At 46.3% G+C, this 13,209-nt stretch overlaps 1 pseudogene across 1 annotated transcript in view; it reads right to left on the bottom strand.

Moving 5' to 3' along the window:
• LOC737738 (olfactory receptor 7E24) overlaps nucleotides 1-13,209 on the bottom strand; it is a 69,775-nt pseudogene that overhangs the window by 21,568 nt on the left and 34,998 nt on the right. The window contains exons 2-5 of the transcript XR_010146579.1: nucleotides 5,291-5,350; nucleotides 1,505-1,606; nucleotides 675-747; nucleotides 352-492 (exon numbers count right to left, since the gene is read on the bottom strand). The product of XR_010146579.1 is annotated as an olfactory receptor 7E24 (transcript). The remainder of the gene's footprint in view (nucleotides 1-351; nucleotides 493-674; nucleotides 748-1,504; nucleotides 1,607-5,290; nucleotides 5,351-13,209) is intronic.

Genomic DNA, 13,209 nt, shown 5'->3' on the forward strand with positions numbered 1-13,209 from the left:
AGGGAGCAAGAGAAATGAATGAATATGCTGGGAGCACTGGCTCAGGCCTATAATCCCAGCACTTTGGGAGGCCGAGGCAGGCAGATAGCTTGAGGTCAGGAGTTCAAGATTAGCATGGCCAACACGGCGAAACCTTGTCTCTAATAAAAATACAAAAATTAGGCGGGCATGGTGGCTCACACCTGTAATCCCAGCTACTCAGGAGGCTGAGCCAGGAGAATTGCTTGACCCCGGGAGGTGGAGGCTGCAGTGAGCCAAGATCGCATCACTGCACTCCAGCCTGGGCAACATAGCAAGACTCCCTCTCAAAAAAACAAAACAAAACAAAAAAAGAATGAACAGTCACCATACCTGGACTCCTAATTCTTCACTAAGGTTGGTGAACAAATATTCATAGCCATAAGCCGCTTTGCAGTTCAGCCACACAACATGGTACAGGCTCTGAGTGATCCAGCTTTGAACCAGCTCAAAGACTCCACGTAAACACTCCTCCTAGACAGGATTTTAAAGAGACATTTAACAGGTGGAGAGCCGCACATAGCCTTTTCCTTCCCAACAGTCCCAGGTACTCACACCTACGGGGACAGTTAGGATATGACCTGTCACCCTACAAACTTCCTACTAAAAACACGGGCACGCCCAGATGATAACCCTGTTCCTCCAGGCAGACTTACCTGACTTGGAATTTGGTAAAATCTTGGATCACACAACATAGTATCTAAATATACACTTTGGATGTCTTTGACTCTGAAAAGAAGAAAAAAATTGATGTTAGCCATCCAATGTGATATAAATTATGTGTAACTTTTTTTGTTTTTTGAGATGGAGTTTTGCTCTGTTGCCCAGGCTGAAGTGCAATGTCTGCTCACTGCCACCTCCTCCACCTCCCGGGTTCAAGCAATTCTCCTGCCTCAGCCTCCCAAGTATCCGGGATCACGGGTGTGCATCACCACTCCTTGCTAATTTTTGTATTTTTTAGTAGAGACAGGGTTTCACCATGTTGACCATTCTGGTCTCGAACTCCTGACCTCAAATGATCCACCCACCTCGGCCTCCCAAACTGCTGGGATTACAGGCTTGAGCCACCACACCTGTTTATGGCCAGAACAATATTGTTCTGTTTATGGCCAGAACAATAATACTTTATTCAGTCATACACATAAGAACTGTACAACAGGCCAGGCACAGTGGCTCATGCCTGTAATCTCAGCAATTTGAGAGTCCAAGGCTGGCAGATCACCTGAGGTCAGGAGTTCAAGACCAGCCTGGCGAACATGGCAAAACCCCATCTCTACTAAAAATACAAAATTAGTTGAGTGTGGTGGTGCACACCTGTTATCCCAGCTACTTGGGAGGCTGAGGCAGGAGAATCACTTGAACTCTGGAGGCAGAGGTTGCAGTGAGCCAAGATTGCATCACTGCCCTCCAGCCTGGGTGACAGAGCAACACTCCGTTTCACAAAACAAACAAACAAGCAAAAAACCACCTATACGAGGCCCAGTACCTGCCCCCGGAGTGCAGAAGCTCCATTCTAGCAGCTTCTCCTTGCACCAATCTGAAGTCTCCTGTGTACAAGATAGTTCCATTATTGCCCTGAGATAAAAACCTGAAAAAGAAATATATCCCAGTGACTTCTGAGTCTCATATAAAATCCCAGTAAAGCAAATACATGTGAGCTGCATAGTAAATGCTTCCTGCAAACATATCCATTAAAATACAATGGTAATGGAATCCCACAGTAATTTGAACCACACCAGGCACTCAGCTGTTACCTCTTCCCTCGGGTAGAAAATAACAGAATGGAGATGCTACCCAGTTTCTAATAGATGTTCCTTGTGATATGTTAGCACTTTCAATTATATGTTGAGATCATTCTTGCTCATGGAGAGAGAAATACAAGTGATGATAAAATACAAGGTCGCTGGGGAAACAGCTGCTGAAGACTTCCATTTATTTATTTATTTATTTATTTATTTATTTATTTATTTTTATTTTGAGACAAGAGTCTTGCTCTGTCCCCCAGGCTGGAATGCGGTGGTGCAATCTTGGCTCACTGTAACCTCCGCCACCTGGGATCAAGCAATTCTCTGCCTCAGCCTCCCCAGTAGCTGGGACTACAGGGGTGTGCCACCAAGATAAGTGAAAACCGATGGCCACAAAAAATGTGTGCCTCACTGTTCACAGCAGCATTCTTTTTTTTTTTTTTTTTTTTTTTGGGAGACGGAGTCTGGCTCTGTCGCCTACTCTGGAGTGCAGTGGTGCGATCAAGATTCCTGGGTTCAAGCCATTCTCGTACCTCAGCCTCCCAAATAGCTGGGACTACAGGCGGGCACTGCCATGCCCAGCTAGCACAGCAGCATTCTTCATACTAGCCAAAAGGTGGAACCAGTTCAAGTGTCTATCAACTGATGCATGAATCAGGAAAATGTGGTCTAGCCATACAATGAAATATTATTTGGCCATAAAAAGAACTGACACATGCTACAACATGGATGACCCTTGAAAACATCCTCAGTGAAAGAAGCCAGATAAGAAATGAACACATGTTGTATGATTCCACTCATATGAAATATCCGGAATAGGTGAACCCATGGAGACAGAGAGTCCAATACAGTAGTGGTTGCCAGGGGGTTGGGGAAGGAGAGAATAGGGAGGCATTGCAATCGGTAAAGGCTTCTTCCCTTGGGGTGCTGAAAATATTCTGAAATTGATTGTGGTGATGGATACACAAGTCTGTGACTTGATTTCTATCTCAATAAAGCTATTTAAAAAAAATTTTTTTTTTCAGATGGAGTCTCACTCTGTTGCCCAGGCTGGAGTGCAATGGCGTGATCTTGGCTCACTGCAACCTCTGCCTCCTGGGTTCAAGCAATTCTCCTGCCTCAGCCTCCCCAGTAGCTGGGATTACAGGCGCCTGCCATCACGCCTGGCTAATTTTTTGTATTTTTAGTAGAGATGGGGTTTCACCATGTTCGCCAGGCTAGTCTTGAACTCTTGACCTCAAGTGATACATCTGCCTCGGCCTCCCAAAGTGCTGGGATTACAGGTGAGAGCCACCATGCCCGGCCACTATTTAACAATTTTTAAAGCCTTAGCCAGGTGCGGTGGCTCACACCTGTAATTTCAGCACTTTGGGAGGCTGAGGTGAGTGAACCCCTTGAGGTCAGGAGTTAGAGACCAGTCTGGCCAATATGGTGAAACCCTGTGTCTACTAAAAATACAAAAATTAGCTGGGCGTGGTGGTGGGCACCTGTAATCCCAGCTACTCAGGAGGCTGAGGCAAGAGAATCGCTTGAACCCAGGAGGTGGAGATTGCAGTGAACCAAGATCGCCCTACTGCACTCCAGCCTGGGCGACAGAGTGAGGCTCAGTCTCAAAAAAAAAAAAAAAAGATTAAAGCCTGGATCAGGCCTGGTCCCGATACACACTGCACATCATACTGTTCGGCAAGGGCAAGACCTGCGGGCACTACTGCCTCTCCAGCCATCAGTAAGTGGGGAGAGCTCTGCACACACCAGGTCACTGCTCAGTGACAGTGACTCCTCATGGAAGTCTCCATTCATTCTGGGGGACCCTTTCAAATGGGTCTCCCCCTGGTTGGAGCTGGATAAACAATGCACAAAAGTCATGGCACACAGGAAGAAACATAAAAAATCAAAGTGGGGGCAGGACTGCTCAAAAGTCAGCCTGCTGTCGGCCCCCAGCTCAGGGAATGCCTTTCACCAATATCCCTGATGTGACAAGGCCACACACCATCACACTATTCCCCGGAAAAGCAGTTGGCAGAGTCCAGGATGGCATTTACAAAGGTTCACCTATTTTTTTTTTCCTTTTTAATTCTCCCTAAACTGGCTCTGTAGTCCTCCCTCAGGATAATTTGATGGGAAGAATACTTCAACTTCAACTGTCTGATCTCCAAAGAAGAAACATCTGAAAAGGTCAGTTTCTGTTCAGATCACATTCAAACAACACAAGACACCCTCACAGTTAAACATGGCAAAGCAGTGTGCTATAATCAAGCTACAAAACCAATATTAACCAAAATAGGAAAATACCTACCAGCTGTAAAGGTTAAAAAAATGGGGGGTGTATGTCTATAGTCCTACTTATTAAAACCATACATTCACAAAAGTACTACTTCAAAATTTAATGACGAAAAATAAATTTTTCCACTTGGCAGTGCCCCTTTTCTGAATAAGGGTTCAGAAAAAAAGTACAATATCCATGAATTTGCTGCAAAAATATTAATCACCATTTTAAATTCTGAATATTATAAAACTCAGTAAATGTGACAATAACATCATGTAGTAATATCAACACCAGGGTTCCCATCATTAGCATGTAATAAGGAACAAAAAATAAGCCATGCCCAATCCTTTACAACATGGGAAATAAATACATCACTGTTAAGGACTAAATGTTCGTGTCCCTCCCCAAAATCCCTATGTTGAAATCCTAACCCCCAAAGTGGTTTTATTAGGAGGCCTTTGGGAGGTGATTTGTTATTGGGCATAGAAGCCTTGTGAGTGACATCAGTGCCTTTATAAAAGACGCCCAGGGGAGCTTGTTTGCTCCTTTACTATGGGAGGACACAGGGAAAAAGACAGCATCTAAGAACCAGGAAGTGGCCAGGCACAGTGACTCACACCGGTCACCCCAGCACTTTGGGAGGCCAAGGCAGGCGGATCACTTGAGGTCAGGAGTTCAAGACGAGTCTGACCAACATGGTGAAACCCCCTCTCTACTAAAAATACAATAATTAGCTGGGCTCTGGTCGTGGTGGCAGGCGCCTGTAATCCCAGCTACTAGAGAGGCTGAGGCAGGAGAATCGCTTGAACCCAGGAGGTGGAGGTTGCAGTGAGCCAAGATCACACCACTGCACTCCAGCCTGGGTGACGGAGTGAGACTCCATCTCAAAAAAAAAAAAAAAAAAAAAAAAAGAACCAGGAAGTGGGCCCTCACCAGACACGAGATCTGCTGGAGACTGGATCTTGGATTTCCAGTCTCTAGAACCCTAAGCAACAAGTGTCTATTGTATAAGCCACTCAGTCTACGGTCGTTTTGTGAGTCCAGCCCAAATGGACTTACACAATCACAAAGGGATTTTTTTGCCCCTAAAACCCCACTCAATTACTAGATTTTTATTTATGGTTAAATGAGCATTCAAAATCAAAGAGAAAGATTGAGGGTATAGCTGAGGGGTGGAGCATCTGACTACAAAATCAAAGAGAAAGATAAACCATCATTTTAGCACTAATTTAAAAAAAATCAATATTTAATATTTAGTTACCTCTCCTGATGCTTCATCCACTAAAGATATCTGGGTAGGAGCCTCGATTTCAATAGATATCTGTAAAAATAAAATAAGAGACCATGTATGTAGCAGTTTTTCATGGCTTTATATGCCTTTGCTGTCTGAAACACAGAAACGGGGCAAAGAGAAGTTTCAGACTCTCTATATAAACAATTCCGATTACATTGTAATAAATATTTCAACAGTTAGAAAAAATTGTAAAGAAAATAATACCTGTCTTGAGGCAGATTTGGCAATACGGAGTAAACGCCTTGTAAATGCATATAATCCCCTGACACAATTCTGTTTCCATGAATTCATTTTTCCTCCTTCATCTCCCCATCCCTACCACTCCCATTCCCCTCTCTCTCTGAATTTTGAGTCTTTGTAAAAACGTGGTCATGTGTCCTAACTTTTGTGCCTCAGAACACAGTCTGGATGGGTCTGTGACATGGATGCTTCATACACTGGTTCTTTTTTTTTTTTTTTCTCAGATGGATTCTCGCTCTGTCACCCAGGCTGGAGCGCAGTGGTGTGGTATCGGCTCACTGCAACCACCGCCTCCTGGGTTCACGCGATTCTCCTGCCTCAGCCTCCCAAGTAGCTGGGATGACAGGCGCCCGCTACTACGCAAGGCTGAGTTTTTTGTACTTTTAGTAGAGACAGGGTTTTGACATGTTGGCCAGGCTGGTCTCCAACTCCTAACCTCAGCATCAACTGCCTCAGCTTTCCAAAGTGCTGGGATTACAGGCGTGAGCCACCACACCCAGCCTCATGCACTGGTTCTAAGTGCTGCAGAACGCTCCCTGGTACATTTCCCCCTGCCATCAAAACAGAGACTAGCACATAAGAGGCATTCAGTAAGTATCTGATGAATAGATCAATGTGATGTTTCACCTTTTCAGTCCACTAATGTCCTAAAACCTACAGTGTCTAAGGTTTGGGTGTTAAAGTATTTTTGCATTTCTGGAATGAAACATCTTATTCATGATGTACTATTTAACACTGCTAGATTCAGTTACTGTCTTTATGAGGATTCTTACATTTTCATGTATGAAATGGGTTTTTCCCCATTTATTATTTTTGAGATAGGGTCTCACTCTGTCGCCCAGGTTGGGGCGCAGTGGCACGATCTCAGCTTGCTGCAACCTCTGCCTCCCAGGTTCAAGCAATTCTCCTGCCTCACCCTCCTGAGCAGCTGGGACTACAGGCACCCGCCACCATGCCTGGCTAATGTTTTGTAGCAGAGATGGGGTTTCACCATATTGGCCAGACTGGTCTCGAACTCCTGACCTCAGGTGATCCCTCCACCTCAGCCTCCCAAAGTGCTGCGATTACAGGTGTGAGCCACTGAGCCCGTCCTCTTTTCTAATATATCTATTTAATGCTATCAATTTCCCTTCAAGGACAAATTTAGCTATGTTCTGCACATTCTGACATGCCACGTTTCCATTGTCCATCAGCTCCTTTATTTATTTATTTATTTTGAGACAGGCTCTTGCTGTGTTAGCCAGCCTGGAGTGCAGTGGCGCAATCACGGCTCACTATAGCCTCAAACTTCAGGGCTCAAGTGATTTTTCTGCCTCAGCCTTCTGAGTGGCTGGGACTACAGGCACACTCTACTATACCAGGCTAATTTTTAAGGTTTTTTTGTAGACATGGGGTTTTGCGGTATTGCCCAGGCCGGTTTCGAACTCCTGGACTCACACAATTGTCCCACCTTGGCCTCCCGAAGTGCTAGGACTACACATGTGAGCCCCCAAGCCTAGCCATATCAGTTCTACATATTGTATGTTTTCTTTATCGTACAATTTCCTTTTTAACCAAAGGGTCAGTTATTGTATGCATTTAGTTTCCACATGTATGGGAAGATTTTAGCTGTCCCTTTGTTTCTGATCTCCAACATCATTGCCTTCTTTTGTGACACAGTACATGGTTAGTTTTTGTAAGTGTCATGAGCACCCCCCAAAATACTATTTTCTTCCTTGGGTTTAAAGTTCTGTTCATTAGTCCACGTTTACACATTTTCTGCATCTTGTTTCCTGCCTCCTTCTTTCAGCATCTGGGAGGGGCATGTTAAGCTCTTCAGTGACAATTGTTGATTTCCTATTTCTTGCCCTGATTCTGCGGTGGCCTTGTTTGTACTATGTCAACTCACCTAAGCTGGAACTGTTTCCTAGAACCCCTTTCCATGTTGTTGCCCACAGTAAACATTCAGAAGGCAGATGTGAACTAGTAGGTTTTTTTTAATGCTCTGAAGGGCGCCAGAAATGGTAACAGCTCATGAACATTGCTGACCTTCTGGCTTAACTCAGAGTCTGGGGCAGGGCCGCAGCAACATCAGCTTCTGCTGGGTGCCTGTGTGCAGCTCCTCCGAGTCCTGGGGCAGGTGCATGTGCTTCAGAGCCAAAGCGGGAGACCAGCACTATTGAGGCCAGAGGAAGTGAGAGACAGAAGTGGGTTTCGGTCTGTCCTGCTGGGCTCTAGTGGGCCATTCTGCCTTCCAGTTTGTCTCTGTTCCCCTCCACTTCTCTTCCAGCTTTCCTTCCTGACTGCTGGCCGGGCTGACCTGTAGTAACTTCAAGCTGAATGCCAGAGACAACAGGAACAACCCCGCTGTTGTGACTGCTCTGCAGAGGGAGGACAAATCCCCTTCCCAATCAAAGGTCAGATGTGGAGGTGGATGATATCATGCACACAAACACACGTGCACACACTATGTGTGCATACTCACACACGCATGCACATACACACACGCGAGCACACACACGACAGAGAATGAGAAGAAAACTTCAGTCACATCACAGGATTTTCGGGGAGGGCAGTGCAGTCCCTGAGTTGGGGACAGAAGTGTTTCCTGTGGCTTAAGAGAGAGTAGGAGCAAGTAGCCCTGGTTTCCACTTTGGTGCGGGTTGGGCCTGGACATGCCTGGTTTGAACTTCGCCTTAGTGCTAAGGCAGGCGTGGGCCTTTTTGTCAGCTTGCCCAAATGTGGGTAGGAGGGAGGCACTGGCTGTAAGCAGCTTAAGAGCAAACAGAAGCCCGGCACAGTGGCTCACACCTGTAATCCCAGCACTTGGGTGGCCGAGGCGGGAGGATCACCTGAGGGCAGGAGTACAAGACCAGCCTCGCCAACATGGCAAAACCCCATCTCTACTAAAAAATACAAAAACTAGCCAGGTGTGGTGGTTCAGGCCTGTAATCCCAGCTACTAGGGAGGCGGAGGCAGGGAGAATTGCTTGAACCGGTTAGACGGAGGTTGCAGTGAGCTGAGATCACGCCTCTGCGCTCCAGCCTGTGACAGAGTGAGACTATCTCAAAAAAAGAAAAAAAAAAATAGAAACAGGCTCTTTGTGACACTGGGACAAACTGCTCTGCCAACTCCCACAATGATTTAAGAACTAATCCACGTAATGAACCCACATTCTGTTAAGTCATTGTGGTTCTCCTTAGATCAAGCACTGGGTGACAGGTTCTCGAAGTTTCTACTTCAGCTGGAAGCTATTTTGTCAATTGCACATACATCCATATGACCCATGGCTCCTTTTAACAGTGACACCCTCTTCAAACCTTGTCTTTCTTTGCCTTCTAGTCTACTTTCCGATATTAAAAACTGCCACTCTGACATTTTGGCCTTCTGATTGGTTAGTAATTTTTTCTTCTTCCCCCAAAATTTCAAATTTCAACCTATATTTATCCTTCTGTTTTATCTATGTCTCTTATAGACTAATACTCATGAATTCGTCTAAATTTTTTGTTTGTTTTTGAAGATGGAGTCTTGCTCTGTCACCCAGGCTGGAGTGTAGTGGCACGATCTCAGCTCACTGCAACCTCCGCCTCCCAGGTTCAAGCGATTCTCCTGCCTCAGCATCCCAAGGAGCTGGGATTACAGGTGCCCACCACCACAGTGGGCTAATTTTTTTTTTTTTTTTTTTAAGTAGAGATGGGGTTTCACCATGTTGGCCAGGCTGGTCTTGAACTCCTGACCTAAAGCGATCCACCCGCCTCGGCCTCCCAAAGTGCTAGAATTACAGGCCTGAACCGCTGCAGCCTACCAGTGAAAACTATTTAACTCATGTAGCAATTTTACTTATTGTGGATTTTATAACTAGTAGGAAAAATGACTAGAAATCCATGGTTCCCTAATTTTTAAGGCACATATTTGAATTTCTGGACTGACTTAATTGAGATAAAGGGTGACTGTAAAGGGCAAATCCTTTGATGACTTCAAATCTAGGCATATCAGCAAGATCATTTCCTTTCTTATCATTATTTGCAATATATATAGTAAGAGAGTGCAAGGGAGGGATTGGATAGGCAGAGAAACAGAAAGAAGAAGAGAAGGAGGAGAGAGGAAGAAGAAAAAGGAGAAGAAAGAGGGGGAGGAGAAGAAAAAAGAAGAGGAAGAGAAGGCAGAGAGAAGAGGTGATGTCTTAGTCTATGCTGCTATAACAGGTTACCCAAGACCGGGTAATTTATAACGAACGGAAGTCTATTGGCTCACAGTTTTGAAGGCTGGGAAGTCCAGTATGAAGGCACCTGCAGTTTGGGCATTCTCATTGCAAGATGGTACATTGAACGTGCGTCCTCCAGATGGGAAGAAGGCTTTGTCTTTGTCTTCATAAGGTGGAAGAGGAAAGGGAAAAAAGAGAGAGGGCAGGAAGGGGCTGAACTGACCCTTTTATAAGGGCGTTAATCCCACCCATGAAGGCAGAGCCCTCACCATCTAATAGTTTTCCCAAGGGTCCTATCTCTTAATATTACAAAGGCAATTAAATTTCAACATGAGTTTTGAAGGAGACAAATGTTCAAACTATAGCAGGTAGGGAGAAAGGAAGGAAGGAGGAGGAGGAGGGAAAAGAGACTGATGGGTTAGGAGGAACTTTAGCAAAAGAATCAGCTCTGCTAGGTGGAAAGGGAAACTACCAGGAGAGAAACAGGTGGGGGAAGGAACCTCCTAGAGGAAAGGGCAGACTCCACCGTTTCTTTTTCCTTTTTTTTTTTTTTTTTTTTTTTTTTTTTTGAGATGGAGTCTCGCTCTGTCACCCAGGCTGGAGTGCAATGGCAAGATCTTGGCTCACTGCAACCTCCGCCTCCCAGGTTCAAGCAATTCTCCTGGGTTCAAGAGATTCTCCTGCCTCAGCCTTCCAAGTAGCTGGGATTACAGGCTCCCACCACCATGCCTGGCTAATTTCTGTATTTTTAGTAGAGACGGGGTTTCGCCATGTTGCCCAGGCTGACCTTGAACTCCTGACCTCAGGTGATCTGCCCACCTCGGCCTCCCAGAGTACTGGGATTACAGGAGTAAGCCACTGCACCCAGCCGACTCTACCCTTTTTGAACATTATTAGAACTTCTTTGATGGGCAAGAAAGGGTAGTAAGGAACTCCGAAAGGAAATACAATGAAGAAGGAAGGATAAGGCCCTACTGGGATCTGAGGCCTTCACAGCAGGACCCAGATGATGATGAGAGAAGACTGTCCCTTTGCAAGGTGAGCTGAGGCTGGAAGTGGTCTATGGCCCAGCCACTTTGTTCTTGCAGGTGTGCTCTGTGATGGACTAATCAGTTATGGTCTTGGGAGCTCACGGTGGGTTCCACTGTGGCCTATGCCAAAACCAGAGAGTATCTTCAACAGCCCATAAAGAAGCATAAGACTGTACGGCAGACAGTTTTCATTTTTTCTTTTCTTTCTTTCTTTTTTTTTTTTTGAGACGGGTCTTGCTCTTGTTGCCCAGGCTGGCATGCAGTGGCACGATCTCGGCTCACTGCAACCTTCACCTCCCGGGTTCAAGCGATTCTCCTGCCTCAGCTTCCCGAATAGCTGGGATTACAGGTGCGCACCACCACGCCCCACTGATTTTTGTATTTTTAGTAGAGACAGGGTTTCGCCATGTTGGCCAGGCTGGTCACGAACTCCTGACGTCGTGATCCGCCCACCTCGGCCTCCCAAAGTGCTGGGATTACAGGCGCTGAGAGTTAAAAGGCTGGGGTTGTTCATTGAACTCCCAGAAGTAGGAGTTTGCTAGCAGAGAAGGCAGTGGTGAGTTCGGGAGAGGCATTCTAGGAGCACAGAGAAGCAAAGTTAGAGAAAAGGAAGCCACGGACCAGAGAAAGCCTGGTATATTCGGAGTGTGACTTCCAAATCCCGAGGCTGGTGCCAAACAGCACTGTATTCGGCTGTTCTTGCTTTGCTATAAAGAAATACCTGTGACCGGGTAATTTATCAGAAAAGAGACTTATTGGCTCCTGGTTCTGCAGTCTATACAGAAAGGGTAGCTCTGGCATCTGCTTCTAGGGAAGCCTCCAGAAGCCTTGACTCATGGGGGAAGGTGAAGTAGGAAAAGGCATGGGTCACACAGCGAAAGCAGGAGCAAAAGAGAAAGCTGGATGGGGAAGTGCCGTAGCTTTCGAAGGACCAGATCTCATGAGAACTCACTGTCTCTGAGACAGCACCAAGCCACGTGGGATCCGCCCTCTTGACCCAAACACCTCCCACCAGGCCCCACCTCCAGCAGGGGGGATGACATTTACCCAAACTATATCAAGGGCCACCTCCTGTGCTCCAAGTTTTCTTCCCAGTCTAAAGCATTTTACCCTATCTTCTCGGGGCTCTGCATTGGGACGCCATGAGGAAGCACAGAGGTAGATCTGGCTCTTGGGGAGAAAGGGGAGCATGGGCAAATGGTGTGCCATTTCCACCTTAGAAAATGATCAAATCACAGAGCGTCAAACAAAAAGAGCCTGAGGTTTTGTAGCCTGACACTCTCCACTGTCTCCTTTCATTGCTCATGTTCTCATTGAATCTCACACCAATCTCGCGAGGCAGCTGAAAAAACCCAGGCCCAGAGAGGTGTGTGGTTTACCCATGGCCTCCCAGGGGCTGAGTGAGTCTAGATGTTAGCCCAGCACCCCACAGCTGTATATGCCTGCAATGAGAAACCAGCAAAGGAAACTGCACACGGCCTGCTAAGAAGGTCCTGGCCCAGACGCTGATTAACTGTACATTTAAGTCACATTATTGTCTTTACATTTAACTGTGGTTATAGCTATTTCCTGGAGGTCAAATCCTCTAAGAATTTTTATTTATTTATTTTTTAAAGATGGAGCCAGGCGTGGTGACTCATGCCTGTAATCCTAGCACTTTGGGATTCCAAGGTGGGTGGATCGCTTGAGGTCAGGAGTTCAAGACCAGCCTGGGCAAAATGGCGAAACCCCATCTCTACTAAAAATACAAAAATTAGCTGGGACTGGTGGTGAGTGCCTGTAATCCCACCGATTTGGGAAGCTGAGGCAGGAGAATCGCCGAACCTGGGAGGTGGAGGTTGCAGTGAGCTGAGATTGCGTCATTGCACTCCAACCTGGGAAACAAAAGCGAGACTCTATCCCCCCAAAAAAGAGAGATGGGATCTCACTCTTGCCCATGCTGGAGTGCAGTGCCACAACCACAGCTCACTGCAGCCTCAAACTCCTGGGCTCAAGACATCCTCCCCTCCTTGGCCTCCTGAGTAGCTGGGACTACAGGTGCATATCACTGTGCCTAATTTTTAAAAATTTTTGTAGGGATTGGGGGGCCTTGCTATGTTGCCCAGGCTGGTCTCGAACTCCTGGGATCAAGCAATCCTCCCTCCTCAGCCTCCCAAAGTTCTAGGATTACAGCCTCTCAGAATTTTTTAAAGCAAGAATTGTAGGCCAGGCGCAGTGGCTCACACCTGTAATCACAATATTCTGGGAGGCTGAGGCAGGCAGATCACGAGGTCAAGATTTCGAGACCAGCCTGACCAACATGCTGAAACCTCGTCTCTACTAAAAATACGAAAATTAGCCAAGCATGGTGGTGCATGTCTGTAATCCCAGATACTCGGGAGGCTGACACAGGAGAATCACTTGAACCTGGGAGGCAGAGGTTGCAGTGAGCC

Source organism: Pan troglodytes, chromosome 8 (assembly GCF_028858775.2).
Source record: "Pan troglodytes isolate AG18354 chromosome 8, NHGRI_mPanTro3-v2.0_pri, whole genome shotgun sequence".
Lineage (NCBI taxonomy): Eukaryota > Metazoa > Chordata > Mammalia > Primates > Hominidae > Pan > Pan troglodytes.